Here is a 24933-nt window from a genome sequence, read left to right as displayed (position 1 = left end):
TGTTCCCTTTCATTGGAGAGTTTTTAGAAGGAAAAAGGCCCTTATGTAATGTCTCTTAAATGATAATAGCTGTCCGTTTTTTGGAGGTGGGGAGAATATACAATTGAGATGTGCTGGAGTGGCTGTAGTTGCTGTTAAGTCTGATCTTGTTTCCTAAAAGACAAAACAAGACAAAGACACAAAAAAGAGGACGAGAAAAGAACAATGATAGATAAAGCAGTTTTTGTCTCTGATGTTCACTTACTTGCAACCTCACATGCTGGGCCTGTGTTTTTCCAGCAGTGGTCTTATCAGCCGCTCCAAAACCTGGCAAACTTGAACTGGCATTGGGCTATTTAGGGCATTGCTTGTAGTTGCCTCTCCAGTCAGGGGTGCTGGAACAGTTTTTATAGTGAAGGTGCTAAGAGCCATTGAACCGAACTGTAAAACCTGTTATGATGGGAACCGCTTCAGGCCAGGGGCTACAGCAGCACCCCTAGTTCCAGCACCTATGTCTCCAGTCACAGGCTCACAGCAGTGTGGCAAAATATCCAGTCTGGGCTGACTAACCTGACTCTTATGAAACAGAAGGCAAAAGGAGAGAGCTAGGAAAGAAAATACATGAGGTGAGGGACGGAAGAAGAGACACTGGGGGTAGGAGGGAGATGAAATCTCACATCTCAGGTAATATTTGGGATTTAGCTGCAGTTGTGGGAGGTGGCAGTGTCATTTGTGTCCAGGCCCAGACTGGGCAGGACTACTCTCAAGAGTAGGATGAAGAAGAGAAGAGTAGTCACAAGAGACCAGGGTGGTAGCAGCCCGGACGGTAAAGCTCACTGCAGGCATTGTTGGCAGACAGCTGCTAATTCGTCATCAACATCTTTTCTTTATAAGAACACCTGAAGTGTTGGGTAGAATAGTCCATCCTCTCGTTATTTTTGTCTCCTAATCAGTCTAATTTCCAGCACATGAATTCTGATTTCTGGTTCCACACTTTTATTGTTTACCAAGCATTATCTTAAAACAGTCCCTGAAGTTATATCAGTAGTCCTTTTTGTTTGGACTAATTTGGCCTGTCTCTCACTAGCATCTTTTCCTATCGATATTTTTTGTTATTCTGACATCTTATGAATTTACTCCCTTTTTAGAGTTGAGCACACAATTAGGGTAAACTTGTAGTCCTTTTATTACAACATCTGTTATTTATAATGAAATTCCTTTTATAACAAAGTGTGTCTGTGCGTGCACATGAAAAATAGACATCACTACCAGTGGACTCAATTGCATTTGAATGGGCACCAGTAAGCAAGCAATAACAAAGTCCTAACAAAAGCTCAGGAGATCACGAAAAGATTGTCATGAAATAGGACATCTGGACTTTTCGACTTCATGAGCTCCACCATGCAAAGAGTGATGTGAGAAGCTTTTTAAAGGTTCACTGGAATGACAGCCGACACTTCCCCCTCCCCAAGGAACATTTAGTGGTGTATGCTGCCAAACCAAGAGTAAAGCATGGCATTTATTTTGAGTAAGGATGCGTTTGCATTCCTAATGAGAGACAGTCCATTCAATGCCAGGCTTATTTCAGTCTACCTATAAGGAGCTTTAGTAAATCTGACTTATTCAAGCATCTGCAGTAACCATAGCAGCCAACATGAGGAAATTTAGAGTGTTCTATAGCAAACTGCAGGAGCTCATTGATATTGTGCCAAAGAACAACGTGCTTCTGATTACATGGGATTTCAGTACTAAAATGAGGGAAGGAATTGTTGATCAAAATATAATTGGAAGATGTAAATGAACAAGGACACCAATTCAGAGTTCTTTTGAACATCAAAGCAGAAGCTCTGCAGATCAGCTCCACAGGAACCATTTCAAGCATGTAATTAGAGAGAGAATATTTTAAAAAGTAGTTCTTATCTGCAAAACCCTGCCAGATCCCATTATTAACTCAGTGTTTCAAAGTTAAAGCTTCACTTCAGATGTGTAAAAACACTCACTCCAGCCATGCAGGTATAGCCTCAAAAACACTGGAAAGAATCTTATTGTCAAATAGTTGTTCAGCAATGCACTATACTATGGGGGGACAGGGTTTGAATCTGGGTCTCCTGTATCTCAGCTGAGTGATCTAATCACTGGGCTGTTAAGTATTGGGGGATAGAGTATGTGCCAGTAGCACCTCCTTCTCCTCATTTTTATCAATGGGAGCTAAGTCCCCCTGTACATCTAGCCCAAAAATTTGAAATGTTTTATTTGGAAAATATCAAAATGAACTATTTTAACACTTTTTTCCAGGTGTTTTTTCTGACCAAAACAATTAACCAGAAGCGACACGGATTAATGAGATGTTTCAGCCAACCTGAATCTGTTTTTTCAGTCAAAAAAAGTTCACCTGACACTCGTGCTATACTGGATCACTCTAGAAAGGGATCCAGTCTAACAGTCAAAACAGATATTAGTTTGGTGGAATATGGAAACAGACTTCTAATCATTTCAGTGCTTTCAGGATACAGTACAAAGCCAGAAAAGTGGCCCCTTTATGGCACTATACAGACACGCTGAAAGTTCTGGCATTTGATAATAGGTGGCTAGCTATGATTTATATCTGAAATGTCTGTAAACTATAATAACTAATAATGAGTATTAGTAATTCCAAGACACACAATTATGTTAAAATGGAGTTAAGGTTGAGGGCATCAGTAATGTAAGGATAAAAACCATTACAAAGAAGTAAGTTGTAATTACCTCAAAACCCAGGAAATCCAGAGATGAGGTTACGGTTAAAAGAAATCCAAACATGTTATCGTAAAAAAATGCATTTAAGGCACCTATGATTGACGTATTTTAGTGTGTGTGTGTGTGTGTGTGTGGTTTCAGATTAAATTGATGTTTAAAGGTGTAGGGGTTGACATTAAGATTTAGGCCTGGGGTTTTTTTTTGTTTTCCTTTCATGGTGTAACAAGAGGGCAGAGTGAAGTTTGGCTGAATTGGTAGGCTGCTGGAATGTAACCCTACTCTGCATTTCCTGCTGGCCAACAGAGGCAACTGTAGGCAATTAGGAGAGCATATTGCACCAGTTTTAGGAGTGGGTCACTGGGTAGTCTCCTGTTTCATGCTTGGAAACTCCAGGAACTCCTCTGGGACACTGCAGCTCCACAACATGTCTAATATGGGCCGGTGCCTAGAGGCTAAACTCAGAGGAGGAGATATTAATATCTGGAGATAATTGGTCCAGAGGTGCTCAGATGAGCCACAAATGGTGGTTGGTGTCTATAAATGAGGCATAGGTGAGAAATGGGGGTCCATACTAGTCTAGAATGAGCCCTCAGGTGTTATGGTGTCAGGACAAGGTGGCTCATTGTTACATAGTCCATTCATGTGTCATGTGGTCTTTACCACGATTTTTTTTTACCTCTTAGACCTTTCAGTGCCACATGGAATGAAACTAAAATAATACAATCAGTCAACTGTAAATGTATTTTACTTGTATTTGCTACTCACCAGCTTTGGCTCTGTTATGTAGATCTGACAATTTAGCTAGTGCATTTTATCAACACTCTCTTAAATCTAAGTATTGTCAAGAAAGGAATTCTGAGTAACAAAATATATCTTAGACTTATCTGGCATCATTAAAGGAGTTTGGTAGGGTTACACAGTTGCTCTGCATCTGTTCAGTTGCTGGAAATAAATACTTGTCCACATTGTTCTTTTTGGGTATAACAGCATTGGTTTTGCTGATGCAAATGCTGAAATACATTATTCTAATGCTATTTTTAGTGTGCCTAAAGCTATTGATTAGACATAATATGGAATTAAGATTTTACTTGAATATGAAGTGGGACATTGGCTCTTCAAAAACAGCATATGGGTTCAAAGTGAAAACGGAGTGTTGAGTTTTGGATCATGGAACTGTTTGTGAATAAGGTGAGCAGATTCTGGCCTGTTATCTGTGCTCCATTTTGTTTGATGTGAAACTCAAAAGATGTAATATTTTGAACATCTACAAAAGTGACATAGACACCATCTGGATGAGAGAATGCTGCCAGGGACTGTACTCGAGAATGGAGAGAGGTGATATGAAATACAAAGTCAAAAGTGTGTGGAAAGCACAGAGGAGTAGGACAGACACTGCTGCCTGAACAACATAAATAGGAGGTATTCACCAGTACTTTTAAACCAGGGTGCACATGGCTCACTAGCCTTAAGTTACTCTTGTCATTAGTTTATAAGGCGTGGTCTACACTGGCGGGGGGGGAGGAATCAATCTAAATTACGCAACTTCAGCTACGTGAATAACGTAGCTGAAGTCGACATACTTAGATCTACTTATCGCAGTGTCTTCACTACGGTAGGCCGACTGCTGCTGCTCCCCCGTCGACTCCGCCTATGCTTCTCGCTCCGGTGGAGTACCGGAGTCGACGGGAGAGCACTCGGCAGTCGATTTATCGTGTCTTCACTAGACGTGATAAATCAACCCCCGCTGGATCGATTGCTCTGGAGGTAAGTGTAGACATGCCCTAATTCAGTTGACTTAGTGGAGTGACACCAAGGATGTCACCTGAAAGTGAGAACAGCATTCGCATGGCACTTTTGTAGCTGGCGTTGCAAGATATTTACGTGCCAGATATGCTAAACATTTGTATGCCTCTTCATGCTTCGACCACCATTCCAGAGGACATGCTTCCATGCTGATGATGCTTGTTTAAAAAAAATGCTTTAATTAAATTTATGGCTGTACTCCTTGGAATATTGTATTGTCTCCTGATCCATGGTTTCTCCTACATTCTGCCACATATTTTGTGTTATGGTAGCTCTGATGACGACCCAGCATATGTTGTTTGATTTAAGAACACTTTCACTGCAGATTTGACAAAACAAAAAAAAGGTTCCAATATCAGATATCCAAAAATAGCCACAGCACTGAAGACGAGCAGTGCAAATTTAGTAATTGATTCACCACTTTGTCAATGGAAAGTGGATATACACCAGGCTTTGCAAACCTGAGCAGCACCCTTACCAAACACTTCAGGCCAACTCACTGATAATGATAAACAGTTAAACAAATTTATTGACTACAAAAGATATAATCACTTAGATTTTAAGTGATAGGCAAAAAATCAGAGTTAGTTACCAAAATAAAATGAAATATAAGCATGCACTCTAAACTCTCACCCAGTCTAATAGGGTTAACATCTAGATTAAGCAGTTTTTCTGGATATTGTAGTTTATAGTTTATATTGCAGTTTATAGTTGTAGTTTATAATATATGGGTTTGTCCCTTAAACCTGGGCCAGTCTCCTCTGTTGGAGTCTTCAGTTTTCTGAGTGTCTTTATTGCTTGCAAGATAGGCGGGGGCAGGAGAAAGGCCCAGCATGTGGCCACTGTGTTCTGTTTTATAACCTTAGTCCATGTGCTTGTAGAACACAAGTCTGGGTATGTCTGGTGGACATTGCTGAGTCCGCAGGCAAGGTTGAGCAATTCTCCTCGTGTGGCCTTCTGCAGGTGAGTCATTGAATTGTAACTCCCTTGCTGGACAGTGGCTGGTTATGTCTGTTCAGCACCCACCTGTGTGTTGGTTACCTCCCTTGTCATTGTCTCTGGAGAGCTAAAAGAAAAGGAGTACTTGTGGCACCTTAGAGACTAACCAATTTATTTGAGCATAAGCTTTCGTGAGCTACAGCTCACTTCATCGGATGCATACTGTGGAAACTCCAGAAGACATTATATACACAGAGACCATGAAACGATACCTCCTCCCACCCCACTCTCCTGCTGGTAATAGCTTATCTAAAGTGATCACTCTCCTTACAATGTGTATGATAATCAAGGTGGGCCATTTCCAGCATAAATCCAAGTTTAACCAGAACGTCTTGGGGGGTAGGGAGGTGGGTAGGAAAAAACAAGGGGAAATAGGCTACCTTGCATTATGCAAGGTAGCCTATTTCCTATTTCCCCTTGTTTTTTCCTACTCCCCCGCCCCCAGACGTTCTGGTTAAACTTGGATCTATGCTGGAAATGGCCCACCTTGATTATCATACACATTGTAAGGAGAGTGGTCAGTTTGGATGAGCTATTACCAGCAGGAGAGTGAGTTTGAGTGTGTGTGTGGGGGGGGAGGGTGAGAAAACCTGGATTTGTGCTGGAAATGGCCCACCTTGATTATCATGCACGTTGTAGGGAGAGTGGTCACCTTGGATAAGCTATTACCAGCAGGAGAGTGAGTTTGTGTGTGTGGTTTTTGGAAGCGGGGGGTGGGGGGTGAGAAAATCTGGATTTGTGCTGGAAATGGCCCACCTTGATTATCATACACATTGTAAAGAGAGTGGTCACTTTGGATGGGCTATTACCAGCAGGAGAGTGAGTTTGTGGCGGGGGGGCGGAGGGTGAGAAAACCTGGATTTGTGCTGGAAATGGCCCAACTTGATCATCATACACATTGTAAGGAGATTGATCACTTTAGATAAGCTATTACCAGCAGGAGAGTGGGATGGGAGGAGGTATTGTTTCATGGTCTCTGTGTATATAATGTCTTCTGCAGTTTCCACAGTATGCATCCGATGAAGTGAGCTGTAGCTCACGAAAGCTTATGCTCAGATAAATTGGTTAGTCTCTAAGGTGCCACAAGTACTCCTTTTCTTTTTGCGAATACAGACTAACACGGCTGTTACTCTGAAATCTGGAGAGCTAGTATCTGGGTACCTCCCAAACCCACAGCATATTTTAGTGACAACCATACAACACAATTCTCATAATTTCATATGCATTAATGACATACATATTTTGATAGAACAGTGACTTTCAGCAGATCACATGGCCTGCTTTATATGCAATATCACAATTATATATAAATGAGGAATATGGGGGTTACAGGACACTCCCCCAAGGTATAGAACGTCACAAATATATTTTATTTGATTTCATTTGGATATTATGGTTCTTCAGGTAATGCTCCTATGGGCACTCCACTTCAGGTGTGCATGTGCCCCACGTGCCTTTGATCGAAGACTTTCATTAGCAGTGTCTGTCCATTCAGTCTGTGCATGCACTGCTGATATCCTCATGCCCCTCACCAAGGCTATATATCAGGCTGTGGGGCAATGTGCCCTCACAACCATCTTGGCTTTGACAGGGAGCTTAGCTTGTCCGCATTGAACTCAGCCAGCAGTTGAGACGCACACATTCTACTTAGGTTAGTTAGCAGTAATAGTTAATTACTGATTATTGAAAGATTGTGTTATTTCCTTGGTGGAAATCCCCCCTGTGATTTCCAGCCTATCCCAGTCAGTGACACACTGTAAGTATGTTTGCTGCCTGGGAGAGTGGCACGTCCCACAGAAGTGCAACTTCTGTTTAGTCCTCAACTCCAGGTCATGGAAGAACTAGGAAATCAAGCTGTGACTTTTAATGATAGAGCACTCTCTTTGCCCTGCTTTGGAGCCAGGTTAGGAAAACACCTACTGCCCCCCACCCCCAGTGTATCTGTCCCTGGGGGGGTGCTAGTGCCTCTTTGACTTTAGCGCAACCATCTCCTAGAAAGGGAGACGTCTTAAACACCGCCTCTAAAGATCATAAGAAGAGGACCCCCAATTTGCTTCTTAAGGTACTCACCTCAAAAAGAGCTCACTCCCCCAACCAGGTCAACAGCCTCAGACTTCATCATTGAGGCTCAGTACCGTAGAGGCAAAAGGCTCCTTCAGTACCAGATAGACAGGAAAATCTAACAGTACATGTGGCTCTGTTGCTGGCAGGTACCAAGCATCTCTCATTACCAAGAACTACTTGACTCTTTTATACAACTCCAGGACCATCCCCTTCCTTTTTGTTCAGAGCTTCCCCCATTAGAGGAAGAAGAGGACAATGGAGGCCTCGTTTCATTAGCATCAGTCTCTGTTCAGGGTTCTCCTGTGTATCCATATGTGAATCCCCCTTTCTCGAAGAGACAGGGAGATGTCCAGGGACCTCATCACTCCTGGTGGGAGCAACCCTGAATGCCACCCCCCCACCCATGGTCCTCAATGGTCATATTTAGGGACCTACCAAATTAATGGTCTGTTTTGGTCAATTTCACAGTCCTAGAATTTTAAAAATGGTCAATTTCATGGTTTCAGATATTTACATCTGAAAACCCAGTGTTATAACCATGGGCATCCTGACCCAAAAGAGGGTTGTGGGGGAGTCACAAGGCTATTGTAGGGGGGTCACGGTATTGTCACCCTTACTTCTGTGCTACTGCTGATGGAGGTGCTGCCTGCAGAGCTGGACAGCGCAGACATGAGGGTTTCATGGTATGGAGGATGGGGGTCCATCACTTTATTGGGGTTGCAGGGATGGCCTTGTGCATGGTGACTGCTCAGCATCCCATGATCAGGGGAGTGCTGTGGTCTCCCCCACCACCCACAGCCAGCTCAAGGCCCCTTTAGTCCCCGAGTGCTGGGCCTGGAGCCAGGGAGGGCAGCGCTCGGGGCAAGGTCACCAAAACCTTTGTAGAAGGGGGGGCCATTAGTGCCAGAACTGGGTGGGATGGGGGCATGACCCTCCTTTTTAACATGGGTGTAGTTTGGGTGTTGCCGCCTCCAACTGCAAGCCTCAAGCAGGCATGGAGGGGCGCCGACAAGGGCTGCAGTCCGTGGCAGCGTTGCCCCCTCACACCAGCATTGTCAGGTGATCGTAGTATTCTTGTACCGCAACATTGTTTGTTCAAAGGTCAGTCATACCTCTAAATGTTGTTTACCACACAGAAAGCATTTTCTCTGTTCTTGGACTCTTCAGTCTTCAGTTGAACGTGGGAAAATCCACACAGATTCCCATGTAGAACATATAATTTATAGGGGCATCCCTGGATTCCTTGGCATGCAGGCCCTTCCTTCCCATGGGCAGATTCCTCATGCTATTGGACCTTGTCAGAACTAGTCAAGAGATGCCCCAGACTTCAGTCAAAACTGGATTCAACGTCTAGGTCACCTGGTGGCTTGCCCTTTTGTGAGAGAACATGCAAGATTATACCTTTGCTGTTTCCTTGGCTAGCTCAGATCAGTTCACTCACCAAACACACAGCCTAGACAAACAGGTGTCAGTTCTTCAACCAGTCAGACAATCAGTAGGCCAATGGAAGGTTCATCACAATGTAGGGGTGGATGTCAACTTCCTCCAACCAATGCCAGTGGTAACCATAACCACAGTTGCATCTGTTAGGATGGGGTAGGGGTGCTATGCTCAAATCTCTAGCAGGACAGGGTAGATGGTCATCCCAAGAATCCACCCTCCATGTCATCCTGTTGGAGCTCAGAGCAGTCAGAAATGTCTGCCCTTCATTTTCTGCCTCTCATCAAATGCAGGTCTATTAAAGTCATGACAGACAATGTGGCCTGCATGTTCTATATCAGTTGGCAGAGAGGCACGAGATCCCCTTCCCTCAGCACCAAAGCAATAAAATTATGGAACTGATGCATAAGAATTTCAGCAATGTATCCCCTCATGCAGGCAAAATGCCACAGCCAATGCTCTCAGCAGGTGTCTTTCCCCCAAGACTATGAATGGGAGTTAGAGTCCCAGGTTCTCGTCGGCCTATTTCAGATGTGGGGATTTTTAGAAGTGGACCTCTTTGCCACAGCTATGAATAGAAAATGCCATCTGTTCTGTTCAAAGGGAAATTTGGTGTCTCAAGGAATTATGACCTTTCTTCCTCACCTGGCCAAAGAATCTATTTTATTAATTTCCCTTGATGCCTCTGATTCTCAAAGTCATAAACAAAATCAGACAGGATAAGACCAGAGTTATCCTAATAGCCCTGGTGTGATCAAGGCAGGTATAGCTTCCTTACCTGTTTTGCCTGTCTCTTTGTCCAATGATAAATCTTTCAGTCACTCCTCAGCTCCCCTACCAAGGGGCCAGTCGACTGCTGCATTCCAACCTCCAGGCATGGCTCCTCAATTGTTCACAGGGTTAGAGTAGGTCTATTCTGCAGAGGTATAACAGATACTATTAAATGGTAAAAAGATTCTACCAGAAATACTTACCTTCAAAGGTGGAGATGAGTTAGTCAGTGGTGTGAATTCCAGAATGCTGTCCCCTGCCTCGGTTCCTCTTGTTCTGGAATACCTGCTGCAACTAAAGAAAATGGGACTATCACTTAGTTCTCTCAAGGTTCATTTGGCTGCCTTAACAGCTTTTCTTACCACTATTATGGGGTTTTTGCTGTTTGCTCATCATACAACTGTAAGGTTCATGAAATGTCTGGATAACCTCTTACCAGTGGTGAAAGTCCCCATCCCAGTTTGGGACCTTAATTTGGTTATTAAAAGTCTCATTAAATTTCCTTTTGCACTGATGGCTATCTGCTCCTTACTGAAAACTGCCTTCTTAATGGCTATTAAATCAGCCCACAGAGTTGGAGAGATTCGGATCTTAATGGCAGACCCTCCTTTCTCAGTATTCTACAAGGACAATGTTTCCTTATGACCACACCCCAGGTTTCTTCCTTAAGTGTCTTCTGAATCAGATAACTTACCTACTAGTTTTCTTTCCAAAAACCACATAATTCCAACCTGGAGATCACCTTCCATATTGTAGATGTCAGGAGGGCATTATCTAGATGGAAGGCAAGGACTAAATTATTTTGTAATGCTCCTAGCCTGTTTTGTTTGCAGACAGAACTAAAGGCTCTGCTACTTCTACCCAAAGACTATCAAAATGGATATTGGGGTATACTAAAGCTCATTATAGTGTTGCCAGCATTCCAGCCCCTGCAGGCATGTCAGCTCACTTGAGAAGGTCAAAATACATTTATGGCTCTACTGAAAAATATACCAGTATCTGAGATCTGCAGAGCTGCTGCATGGTCTTTGGTACATACCTTCTCCAGGCACTATTCCTTAGCTGATGCCTCTAGAGTTGATTAGGCTGTTGACAATGCAGTTCTTTCCTCTGTGCTGGACTCAATTCCAAAACTCCCTTCTCCTTACGGGGATACTGCTTGGGGGGGGAGAGGGAGGAGGGGGAAATCACCTGAAGTGGAGCACCCCCAGGGACACTACTTGAAGAAGAGAGAGGTTACCACCCTCTGCAGTAAATGTAGTTCTTTGAGTTGTGTTCCCCTATTGGTGCTCCACTACCTTTCTGAAACGCAGTGGAGAAGGAACTGAGGGCATTTGCCTATGCAGCCTGCTATAGCCTTGGTGTGGGGCATGAGGATATCAGCAATGCATGCATCGGCCTAACAGAAGCTGCTTGTTAGAGGGCTTTCCCTTAACCCTCTCCCTTGGTTCTTGTCACACAGAAAGAAAGCAGAAGACCAGAAGTCTGAGGTGTGGACAATGCAATGTTTATTGGCGTTAGTTTCCAGCAACCGTGTTCCATAACTGTGACACCGCAGAGCCTTGTTTTCCAGTGTTTCCACTCCCCCATTCTCAGCAGGAATAATTATACCTGAAATGCACACCCATAGTCCCACCCCTTACAACTTATGGTCATATTCCGTTTTGGGGGACCGTAGGGCTGGGATCTTCATTCCCACCCCTTTTGTACCCCATGGGAGGGGTAAGGAGTGCGGTTTTGCTCCAGTCAGGAGCAGGCATTTCTCTGGTCTTTTAGAGTTTTACCTTCCCCCGCCCCCCAATCCCCTCTTGCCCCTCCCAACTGGTTGCTTGACCTTGCCTTAAAATATGGAGTTGAGGCAGTCTTCAAGTGTGCACTCATATATTACACTCCCACCCTGCCCAGTAACACTTTAACACTGATCTATTCTCATTATACTAACAAACCCATCTGGCTTAGGCAAAAGCAACATTTACAGTGTCTGTTTTTGTCCTTAGTAATAATCCCTTTGTTCATACATATTAGTAAAAATGTACATATATCAAAAACCAAACAGGCAAGCAGAACTTGAAGTACTATCTCAGGTGAAACTACAGGCCTGGATCCTACATTGATACTAATACTCTTAACAACTGCTAATGTAAATATCCAGACACAGACGCATAGGGCACATGTGCACCAGAAATGGAGCAGCCATAGGGGGACACATCTCTAAGAACTACAGTTACTGCACAGATTGAGTAACCTCTCTTTGTAGTAGCGCTCCCTCTCTCTCTCACCAGTATTATCACTCTCTACATTGCTTGCTCGGTGAGTGACATTTATAAATCAAATCCCTGCCATTGGTATTCTCTATTCTAAGCACATTCTTTAATGCTTTCCACTTCTTTAATAACATTATTGGACTGGATGATGCCCTGATATGTCGAGATTGAGCCCAGGTGGCCAATCCTTAGCTGGTGTAAATTGGTGATGTAAATCCATTGACTTCAATGAAATTATGCCACCTGAGGATCTGCTGAGATTCTATAATTAATTTCAGTACAGTGGAATACTGGCCAGCCTTTACATTATGTAAGCATATAGTCCGGTAATTGGGTAAGAAGTAGGGCTGTTAAGTGATTACAAAAAATTAATTGCATTGCTAAACAATAATGGAATACCATTTATTTAAATATTTTGGATGTTTTCTACATTTTCAAATATATTGGTTTCAATTACAATACAGAATACAAAGTGTATAGTGCTCACTTTATATTTGTTTTTATTGCAAATATTTGCACTGTAAAAACAAAAGAAATAGTATTTTTCAGTTCACCTCATACAAGTACTGTAGTGCAATCTCTTTATCATGAAAGTTGAATTTACAAATGTAGAATTATGTACAAAAAATAACTGCATTGAAAAATAAAACAATGTAAAACTTTAGAGCTTACAAGTACACTCAGTCCTACTTCAGCCAATCACTCAGACAACCAAATTTGGTTACAATTTACAGGAGATAATGCTGCCTGCTTCTTGTTTACAATGTCACCTGAAAGTGAGAACATGAGTTTGCATGGCTTTGTTGTAGCCAGCATCACAAATTTATGTGCCAGATGCGCTAAAGATTCATATGTCCCGTCATCTTCAACCACCATTCCATAGGAAATGCATCCATGCTGATGACGGGTTCTGCTCGATAATGATCCAAAGCAGTGCAGACCGATGTATGTTTATTTTCATCATCTGAGTCAGATGCCACCAGCAGAAGGTTGATTTTCTTTTTCGGTGGTTCGGATTCTATAGTTTCTGCTTCTGAGTGTTGCTCTTTTAAGACTTGTGAAAGTATGCTCCGCACATGGTCCCTCTCAGATTTTGGAAGGCACTTCTGATTCTTAAACCTTGGGTTGAGACCTGTAGCTACTTTTAGAAATCTCATATTGGTATCTTCTTTGCATTTTGTCAGATCTGATGTAAAAGTGTTCTTAAAACGAACATGTGCTGGGTCATCATCCGAGACTGCTATAACATGAAATATATGGCAGAATGCATGTATAACAGAGCTGAAGACATACAGTTCTCCCGCAAGGAGTTCAGTCACAAATTTAATTAAGGCATTATTTTTTAACGAGCATCATCAGCATGGAAGCATGTGCTCTGGAATGGTGGCTGAAGCATGAAGGGGCATATGAATATTTAGCATATCTGGCACGTAAATATCTTGCAACGCCAGCTACAAAAGTGCCATGCGAATGCTGTTCTCATTTTCAGGTGACATTGTAAATAAGAAGCAGGCAGCAGCATCTCCTTTAAAAATAAGCAAACTTGTTTGTCTTAGAGATTGGCTGAACAAGAAATAGGACTGAGTGGACTTGTAGGCTCTAAAGTTTTACATTGTTTTGTTTTTGAAAGCAGTTATGTAACAAAAAAATGTGCATTTGTAAGTTACATTATCAGGATAAAAAGATTGCACTACAGTACTTGTATGAGGTTAATTGAAAAATACTATTTCTTTTGTTTATCATTTTTACAGTACAAATATTTGTAATAAAATAATATAAAGTGAGCACTGTACACTTTGTATTCTGTGTTGTAATAGAAATCAATATATTTGAAAACATAGAAAAACATCCCAAAATATTTAATAAATGTCAATTGGTATTCTATTGTTTAACAGTGCGATTAATCGCGATTAATTTTTTCGAGTTAATCACGTGAGTTAACTGTGGGTAATTGACAACTCTAGTAAGAACATTTAAGATGTTTACTTCCCTTGTAAAGCTAAGGATTGCCTGTCAGTTTTTCTCCCTGTTATTTACTTCACTTTGGTCTGATCTAGTATATTGCTGTGTTGTGTATTGCTCACTTAAAACTGTCCCTTTGATGCTTTTGTATGATGGATTGTTCGCAACAAAAAAACACAATGGTTTCATCTCTAGCTGCCACATTTATTCTAGAAACTTCTTCCTGCAACTGAACTGGTCTGTCCCTTTCCACTTTTCCATTATTTTGAGTCCTTTAAATTTACAGCCAAAGCCTAGAAATAACCTCTGTTTACTTGGCAAAAAGAAAAGGAGTACTTGTGGCACCTTAGAGACTAACAAATTTATTTGAGCATAAGCTTTTGTGAGCTACAGCTCACTTCATCGGATGCATTCAGTGGAAAATACAGTGGGGAGATTTATATACACAGAGAACATGAAACAATGGGTGTTATCATATACACTGTAAGGAGAGTGATCACTTAAGATGAGCTAATACCAGCAGGAGAGCGGGCGGGGGGCGGTGGGGAAGAAAACCTTTTGTAGTGATAATCAAGGTGGGCCATTTCCAGCAGTTGACAAGAACGTCTGAGGAACAGTGGGGGGGGGGGCAGAAAAAACATGGGGAAATAGTTTTACTTTGTGTAATGACCCATCCACTCCCAGTCTCTATTCAAGCCTAAGTTAATTGTATCCAGTTTGCAAATTAATTCCAATTCAGCAGTCTCCAGCTCAAGGAATATTTCCAACACACCTCTGAACAACATACTAATCCACAGAGACCTTCCTACCAACACTACAAAAAGAAGGATTCTGGGTGGACTCCTCCTGAAGGTCGAAACAACAGACTGGACTTCTACATAGAATGCTTCCGCCGACGTGCACGGGCTGAAATTGTGGAAAAGCAGCATCACTTGCCCCATAACCTCAGCCGTGCAGAACACAATGCCATCCACAGCCTCAGAAACAACTCTGACATCATAATCAAAAAGGCTGACAAAGGAGGTGCTGTCGTCATCATGAATAGGTCGGAAGATGAACAAGAGGCTGCTAGGCAGCTCTCCAACACCACTTTCTACAAGCCATCAGATCCCACTGAGGGTTACCAAAAGAAACTACACCATTTGCTCAAGAAACTCCCTGAAAAAGCACAAGAACAAATCCGCACAGACACACCCCTGGAACCCCGACCTGGGGTATTCTATCTGCTACACAAGATCCATAAACCTGGAAATCCTGGACGCCCCATCATCTCAGGCATGGGCACCCTGACAGCAGGATTGTCTGGCTATGTAGACTCCCTCCTCAGGCCCTACGCTACCAGCAATCCCAGCTATCTTCGAGACACCACTGACTTCCTGAGGAAGCTACAATCCATCGGTGATCTTCCTGAAAACACCATCCTGGCCACTATGGATGTAGAAGCCCTCTACACCAGCATTCCACACAAAGATGGACTACAAGCTGTCAGGAACAGTATCCCCGATAATGTCACGGCAAACCTGATGGCTGAACTTTGTGACTTTGTCCTTACCCATAACTATTTCACACATGGGGACAATGTATACCTTCAAACCAGCGGCACTGCTATGGGTACCCGCATGGCCCCACAGTATGCCAACATTTTTATGGCTGACTTAGAACAACGCTTCCTCAGCTCTTGTCCCCTAATGCCCCTACTCTACTTGCGCTACATTGATGATATCTTCATCATCTGGACCCATGGAAAAGAAGCCCTTGAGGAATTCCACCATGATTTCAAAAATTTCCATCCCACCATCAACCTCAGCCTGGACCAATCCACACAAGAGATCCACTTCCTGGACACTACCGTGCTAATAAGCGATGGTGACATAAACACCACCCTATACCGGAAACCTACTGACCGCTATTCCTACCTACATGCCTCCAGCTTTCACCCAGATCGCACCACACGATCCATTGTCTACAGCCAAGCTCTACGATACAACCGACTTTGCTCCAACCCCTCAGACAGAGACAAACACCTATAAGATCTCTATCAAGCATTCTTAAAACTACAATACCCACCTGCTGAAGTGAAGAAACAGATTGACAGAGCCAGAAGAGTACCCAGAAGTCACCTACTACAGGACAGGCCCAACAAAGAAAATAACAGAACGCCACTAGCCATCACCTTCAGCCCCCAACTAAAACCTCTCCAATGCATCATCAAGGATCCACAACTTATCCTGAAGGACGACCCATCACTCTCACAGATCTTGGGAGACAGGCCAGTCCTTGCTTACAGACAGCCCCCCAACCTGAAGCAAATACTCACCAGCAACTTCATACCACACAACAGAACCACTAACCCAGAAACCTATCCTTGCAACAAAGCCCGTTGCCAACTGTGTCCACATATCTATTCAGGAGACACCATCATAGGGCCTAATTACATCAGCCACACTATCAGAGGCTCATTCACCTGCACATCTACCAATGTGATATATGCCATCATGTGCCAGCAATGCCCCTCTGCCATGTACATTGGTCAAACTGGACAGTCTCTACATAAAAGAATAAATGGACACAAATCAGATGTCAAGAATTATAACATTCATAAACCAGTTGGAGAACACTTCAATCTCTCTGGTCACTCGATTACAGACCTAAAAGTCACAATATTACAACAAAAAGACTTCAGAACCAGACTCCAACGAGAGACTGCTGAATTGAAATTAATTTGCAAACTGGATACAATTAACTTAGGCTTGAATAGAGACTGGGAGTGGATGGGTCATTACACAAAGTAAAACTATTTCCCCATGTGTATTCCGCCCCCCCCCTCCCCCCACTGTTCCTCAGACGTTCTTGTCAACTGCTGGAAATGGCCCACCTTGATTATCACTACAAAAGGCTCCCCCCCGCCCCGGTCTCCCGCTCTCCTGCTGGTATTAGCTCATCTTAAGTGATCACTCTCGTTACAGTGTGTATGGTAACACCCATTGTTTCATGTTCTCTGTGTATATAAATCTCCCCACTGTATTTTCCACTGAATACATCCGATGAAGTGAGCTGTAGCTCACGAAAGCTTATGCTCAAATAAATTTGTTAGTCTCTAAGGTGCCACAAGTACTCCTTTTCTTTTTGCGGATACAGCCTAACACGGCTGCTACTCTGAAATCTGTTTACTTGGAAACTTTTATACTCTGAAAGCTATTAAAGAGAGCTTCCATTCTGTAATTATTATTATAGTACTGGGTTAGCAAGGCATAGAGCTAAAGGTCATTTTTCTGAGCCCCATGTAATACTTCCATTTGTTTTTTTTCCAGCTAGTGATTAGTGTAAGCTTTTGCATTGCTGGTCTCTCTTTTTCTGTTCCCTTGGCTGCTGCGTTGCTTGGCTTTCTCTCGAAGCCTGAATTCTATCCTCTATGAAAAAAAAAAACCTCCTATAGAATATATTTGAAAATAACCTTTGCATAGATTTATTTTTGAATAAGCTTACAGAATGCTACATCAGAAATATAATTATTACATTTTATCGGATGTGTAATGTTCTATTTTTCAGTTTTCAGTGTTCTATATTAAATTATATGGTGTAGTTCCTCAGCTGGTATAAACTGTCATATCGCTATTGACTTCAATGGAGCTATGACAATTTACGCCAGCTGACAATCTATCCCATATGTGTTTGGATTATTTGTTTCATCACTGTTTAAATTCTTAGAATGTTCTAAATTGTGGTAGTATTAAGACACAGTGCCTAGCAGGAGAGGTGCAGAGTTTCCTTGCCTGAGCATGAGATTCTGAAGGTATTGTGCCTTCAGTATGCACAACAGTCTAGATTTTGTGTTGCTCTCTTCTCATTTGGTGATGGAATGAAGCAGTCAGAACACTTTCACCCCATCATGACAGAGGTATTCTGTCAGGGCCATTGAAGCCCTCTTTGTTGTGCTGGAGAAGTGTTAAGGGACCTCATCGTGAGGGGGAATTTAGGTAACTGCCTCAGGAGTCCTGGTGAAGTCCCACCCTTTTGGGAGAGTAACATCAGTACTAGCAATGCCTCACATATGCTCCTTGTGCACTCGTCCCTTGTGAACCCATGCAGGGACCAGACACAGCCCGAGTGACTTTGTTTACTTCTGTCTTCAATATCTTCTCCCCTACACATCACAATGAATTCGTTTATAGGTTAATGGCTTCTCCTCTTACTGGTCTTCCTTTATGTCTCATGGCTAGTTGTCTCTGTATGTTCTATTATGATGGTGAGGGTGAAGAGAGATTTCATATTATAGTACCTCTTATATACTGGACTAAGGCAGTGAGTTCCACTTTTACAACAAATGATAGGTGTGATGGATTGGTATGTGTCTATACAAACCTTTATTAAATTGTGTCCTCCACTGGACACTAACTGCCATAGAATCATAAAAATGTGGGGTTGGAATAGACCTCAAGAAGTAATCCAGTCTATTCCTCTGTGTCAAGGTAGGATTGATTATGCATAGACCAACCCTGACAGGTGTTTGTCTAACCTGTTCTTAAAACTTCTAAGGATGAGAATCCAAAAACCTCCCTTGGAAGTCTATTCCAGTGCTTAAAAAAAACTTTTTAAGTACAGTATAAGGATAGTTGTGGTTTGTTTTTTTTAATCTAACCCGAATCTTCACTGCTTCAGATTAAGTTGATTGTCTTGTCTTTATAACGGCCTTTTACACATTTGAAGACTAATGTCCCCACCCCCCACATCCTTCTCTTCTCTAGAATAAACATGCCCGATTCATTCAACCTTTCTTTGTAAGTCATGTTTTCTGAACATCTTATTTTTGTTGTGCTTCTCTAGACTCTTTCCAGTTTGTCCACAGCTTTCCTAAAGCTTGGTGCCCAAAACTGGACACAGTCTCCAGCTTAAGGCCTGACCAATGCCATTTAGAGTGGAACAGTTACCTCCCTTCTCTTACATACGATACTTCTGCTAATACATCCCAGAATTACGTTTGCCTTTTCTCATGGCAGCATCACTCTGATCACTCATATTTAATTTATAATCCATTATAATCTCCAAATTATTTTCTGCAGTACTGCTGCCTAGTCAGTTGTTTCCCATTTTGTATTTGTACATTTGCCTTTTCCTTCCTACATGTAGTTCTTTGCACTTGTCTTTACTGAATGTCGTATTTCAATTCTAGTTTATCAAGATAATTCTTAATTCTAATCCTTTCCTCCAAAATGCTTGCAACCCTTCCGAGCTTGGTATCATCCTCAAATTTTATAAGCATACTCTCCACTCCACCATCCAAGTCATTTAATGAAAATCTTGACTAGTATTGGACCAAAGCCAGACCTCTGTCTCATCCTCCAAGTATGACAGTGAACCATTGACAATTACTTTTTGAATGAGTATCGTTTTTCAACCAGCTGTGCACCCACCCTCTTATAATAGTTTCATCTAGACCATATTTCCCTAGTTTGCTTATGAGAATGTCATGTAGGACTCTGTCAGAAACCTTACTAAAGACCAGATACATCATATCTACTTTTTCCCCATCGACTAGGCCAGTAACCCTCAACGAAAAAAATTAGATTGGTTTTGCATGATTTGCTCTTGACAAATCCATGTTGTCTATTACTTATCACCTTATCCTCCAGGTTTGAAATTCTTGTTTAATATTTTTTCCACCATCTGTTGGGGTATCAAACTTAAATTTACTGCCCTGTAATTCCCTAGGTCCTCCTTTCCCATTTTTTAAAGATAGGTACTATGTTTGCCCTTCTCTAATCCTCTGGGAGCTCACCCATCCTCCATGCTGTCTTCTTCATCCTCTTGTGAATTAGCTCTTTTTGTTGGTTTGATTATCTTGTTTGTCTCTGGTTTACAAAGCTTGACCCTGGCAGACTGGTGAATCCACATTCCTTTGTCTAGGACAAACCTGTTTATCTGCTCTACTCAGATTGCTTGGTCTGACCATATTTTAGGAACATATTTCCAGCACACACATGTAACTCTTTACTACCTACTTTAATGAAATGAAACAGAACCAAAACAAAATCCCACAGTTTATGATATTTGCAAAATACTAACATTGAAAAAATATTTTGTAGAGAGGCATTTTCTCCAATTTTATATCCAATATTGTATTTATTCTTAAAACACACAATAAAATGTCCCTAAAACCTCTATAAGGAGAATTTCAGATGGGGTGGGGGGATGGGAGGGGAACCCCTTTTAAGATGAATGAGAACTGTGTAGGTTGCAGAACAGTGATATACATTTTCATCATGGCCTAGCTGGGGTATTTGACATTTTAAATCCCAGTTGAAACAGGAACAGAGCAAATATTATACAATTGAGAAGAAGAAAAAATCTAATCCTTTCCCATGAAACAGCAGTGGGGAGATATACTGCTTTTAAAGAACAGTTTCTAGCCTGCTTGTTAAAAACCTGTAGCACAATTACAGAAAGCCAGAAATATAAATTATTGTTGCTATATTTCCTTACCAGCAAGAGCAGATGAAGGGACCCTTTACTAGAGGGTCCTCTGAACTTTATTGGGAGTGTTCTAGGGGAAAAGCCTTGTGTGCAGCAATCTAGCCTCAGAGACTACAACTCCCATGATGCCTTGGGGAAAGAGGGAGAGACTTCCTCATGCAGCGAGAGCAGGTGATACACTGCACTGCACTGGGAAAAGGAGTGTGATTGCTGCTGTGGAGCTCTGCCCATGCCAGGAGCTGCTGCTAGGAAGCCAGAAGCTGCTGCTGAGAGCCTGCATGGCTTTGATCGAGGAAGGAGCCTCAGAGCCTGTTGATGGCTTCATTGAAGTCAGAGCATAGACTATTGCTGTGCCTAGAACTGACTGAGGTGGGCCTGCAGTGAGGGAACTGTTTGGAAAAGTAGAATAATAGAACCATAGAATATCAGGGTTGGAAGGGACCTCAGGAGGTCATCTAGTCCAACCCCCTGCTCAAAGCAGGACCGATCCCCAATTAAATTAAGTACTTGCAAGGGAAGGGGCACAGCAGAGAGACTGAGTCTGAGGAGAGTTAGTGATCTTCCCATCGAAGCAGGCCTCAGAGCTGCTGGCATTTGGTGGAGCCAACTCTAATTTCAGACAGGTTGTGTGGCTTGTTGCCTTGGCTGGACTGGTGCACACAGCCAACAGAGAGCTGTCTCCAGCTTCAGATCATCAAGCGCACCCATGCAAGCAAGTGTCTAGGACTCTGAAATCCAGAGGAGTGTACACTGCGGGGTGTGGTGAATGGTGGCAGTGTAGATGCCAGCTGCATAAGTTTAATTTATTACTATATTAGTATATTATGTTTGTTAATTGATTTTATTTAACTGCCCCTGTGGATTTAAATTAGTAGTGACATTTAATCTTAGTCTGTTATACCCAGTTTCTTAAATTGTTAAATAAATGAGTGTTAGCTCTAATTTAAGTATATTGGATGTATATTATTTATAATTGGTATTTGAGTTAGACCCATACCACAGGTTATTATTAGTATTATTACTATCTGAAGGGCCTTATTCCTGGAGGTTCCCAAGGCATGCCACTGAGTGTGTACAAGGGCCAGCCAGGTGAAGGCACCACCAATTTTAACTTCATTTAGGAGTAAAGGGACTGCAGCAGAGGTGTGGATAGAAGATTCCCACCTATCCAACATCACCACTGGGATACTCAGGATCTCCTTTAATGTCAACATCAGGCACATAGGTGAGTGTTGCCTGTTCCTGAGTAAACCAGAGAAGAAAGGGGGGGTTACACAGATATATCACAAACATCGACTGAGTCAGATACTGTATGCCTCAAAAGAGAACTCAATCATGAAAGAAGATTTGGTCTAGAAGTTTGAACAAATTGTGAAGTAGCACCCAAAGCTGATTTCCAGAAGACAATACAATTCTGTTTTAGTAGTTCACATGTGGTATGAACAGCAGATGAGAATTAAGGAGTGCTATAGGAAATTTCCCTGAGAGCAGCCAATGTTGTTAAGCCTCCTGAAGCATAAAGCATATCCTGATCACTGAGCTGTTTTAGCCATACATCTCCTATTAAAGTCAATGAGAGATGTACAGCTAACATCCCTTGTGCTGCTGCACTCTGCCCTACCTAAGAGGCAGTGTGTAACAGTGCCAACAGAGAAGCAGGAAAGGAATCATGCTTTAGCAAGACACCTTTCCCTGCTCCCCCAGTTGCTTTAGGAGGTAGTAATCTATAGATTATCATCACTTATATCTTGCAATGTGACAGTGAACTCCCAGGCCTCAACCTCCTCAGTGGAAGCTTAACAATGTGCACCTGGACCCAGTCCTACTCCCCTCTAATTCTCTGCATGGGTGTGTGTATCTTAAACCATGATATGTCCCATTATTAATGTCAATGTGTTCTCCTCCCCCCCCGTGCTGTAAAAGAGCTGTCAGAATTTATTTATTTTTAATGAGTACAACAATTTTTCCATGTGAATGTAAACCATTTTTACTTTTAATCTTGGGTATTTTGAAGTATTATCAGTTGTAGGTAACAGCTGATGTGAAACTAACCTTTGAAATTTAAAGCTGGGGAAAAATAAAACAAAATGTGAGGAAAAAGTTTGGATAAAGAAAACTTAGAAAAATATTCTAGTATGCCATTGTAGTTTCAGTGATCTGAGGTCTGGCATCAAGGAGAAAAGATTAAGAATACAAATACGGATGTGGAGGGACACATTTTCAAAAGCAGCCTTTCTGTTTGCCTGATTAAAATGCAATAAGGGTGCTAGCTCACCACAAAGAGATCTCATTTATTTTGTTTAACTTCTATTTTAATTTAAAAATCAATATATTTTTAAAGTCAAAATAATTCAGCAGTTTTCTGTTTTTGATTCGCAGCAAAGTACTAGTCATCCATCATAGGAATATAATGTGAGAAGTTGGTTGTTAAAAGGACAAAAAAATGAATTAAATACAAAAGGTCTTTGTCCTATAGTATTTTGTTGGGAATAGTTGCAATTAGTTCATTAATGTTATTACTATCAGAATGTATTTTTAGTATCCTAGAAATTATGAATAGAAAAGATTTAAGTAATCTAGTGTGTCACATCTGAAGTGCGGAATTGTTCCCTACAGTACCTTTTCTAATGTTCTGCTTAGTCTGGCCTTAAAGGTGACCTGTAAAGGGGGAATAAAAAAATTGCTTGACATTTTTGCTTTTTTTTATGATCTGTGAAAAGTTTTTTCCTTCTGCTTCTCTTGTACATTTGGAATTCCACATTCCTTTCAGACACTACAGATAGATAACTAGTGGATTAGGACATCACATGTACCAGGCTAATGAAATTGGATTGAGAGGGGAAGTGATTTTTATTCAGACTGTTTAAAATGGTTTTGGTGGGGGATTTTTGTTTGTATGTTTTTGATAATGCATAACAGAAAATCTCTTTCTATTAAAGCTTCAACGGCTCTGATCCTTTCAGGGTTAAGAGATCCCATTTCACATTTCTGAGACTCCTAGCTAGTTCTCCAGCAAAAGCAGGTGAGACCAGACTTTGCATTTCTGGTATTTTTAAAGCAAAAAAAAAAAAAGTTGCCTTTTTAAAATCTGAATCCTCCAGACCTTTATACATAAGGAAGCGAAAAAGGCACTAATCTGTCTTTCCCCTTTTCCAAGTAACTTTTACATTAACTAAATTATGGAATTTTCATCAGTCAATATTTTTCTCCTGCTTTAATACTATCCATTTATCTCACCATAGTGTAGTGATAAAATACCTCATCCAATGATTCTCTCTCCACAGAATTTCACAAAAATTTAGAACTTATTTTCACATTTTCCTTGTATTGTAGGAAAGGGCCTAACAAGCTAAATATACATTTGGGTCAATAAGTAGTGTTATCCCTATTTGTATTGCTGCATGAAAACAGCAGAAAGCTATTCAAATATTTCTGTAAATAAACCTTGCTCTTGCTGATATTCACAACCTGTCTTCCAGAACATTTGGATGAGTTATTGTTAATCTCAAGAAAGCACATGTGTTGCAAATACTGTGATGAATAAATATTATTACAGTAGCACATAGGAGCCCCAATCATGGATCAGGACTGTATTGTGCTAAGTGCTATACAAACACAGAACAAAAAGACAGTCCTGGACCCAAAGAGCTTACAATGTAAGTAGAAGACATGAGGAAACAGACGGATACAGACAGGTGGGAAGTACAAGGAAATAATGCAACAATATTTGTCAGCATGACAGCCAGTGATCTCGGCACATGAGCAGCCTGACCATTGTCATGTTATTTTGTAGACTTCAAAGGAAATAAGAGTTTCAGGTCCTGGAAGATCAATCCTTTCCCCCTGTATATTACCTGACGGTTGGCTTGGGAAAAAGTTGTTGACCTGGTCTTTCACAAAGATTTTTAAGAACTCTTTCAGACTATTTCTTTGGGCTTGTGTTGCTGAGCTTAGAACTCAGTGGCATGTTGTCATTTTTTTCCTACAAAAAGTGAGTAATCTTCAACATGTAGTCTAAGCAGGTCAGGGAACACCAGGAGCTGACGGACCTTTGGAGTTGGAATCCATGGGACTTTTATTGCTTGGGGCACATCTGGTATCTCTCCTTCTCTCAAGAATGGTATCTATCTTTTTCTTAAAGAATGCTTTAGTATATGAGAATGTGCTTCATACTCACATTGGGCCAGATTGCAAACCCCTTACTCCCAGTGAAGAGTAACTACTTATATGTCCAGTCCCATTGACTTAATTGGGCCTATTCACATAAATAACTGCTCACCAGTGGGAATAAATAGTTCACAGTTTGATTCAGAGGTATTTCCAGAATCAGACCCATAGTTTTTGTATGCAGTCACTATTTGTTGTGCTTTCTGTTTATCTCCATTGAATTATTTCCATATTGTTTGGTCTTTCCAACTTTGACTGTGTCAATTTTTGTCCTGGA

The 24933-nt window shown here is 41.6% G+C and overlaps 1 protein-coding gene across 6 annotated transcripts in view; it reads left to right on the top strand.

Moving 5' to 3' along the window:
- CTNNA3 (catenin alpha 3) overlaps window positions 1-24933 on the top strand; it is an 896431-nt gene that overhangs the window by 723235 nt on the left and 148263 nt on the right. The window lies entirely within an intron of this gene.

This window comes from Natator depressus, chromosome 7 (genome assembly GCF_965152275.1).
Source record: "Natator depressus isolate rNatDep1 chromosome 7, rNatDep2.hap1, whole genome shotgun sequence".
NCBI lineage: Eukaryota > Metazoa > Chordata > Testudines > Cheloniidae > Natator > Natator depressus.
Note: the sequence above shows the minus strand (reverse complement) of the source record. Positions and strands in the feature narration are given on the sequence as shown.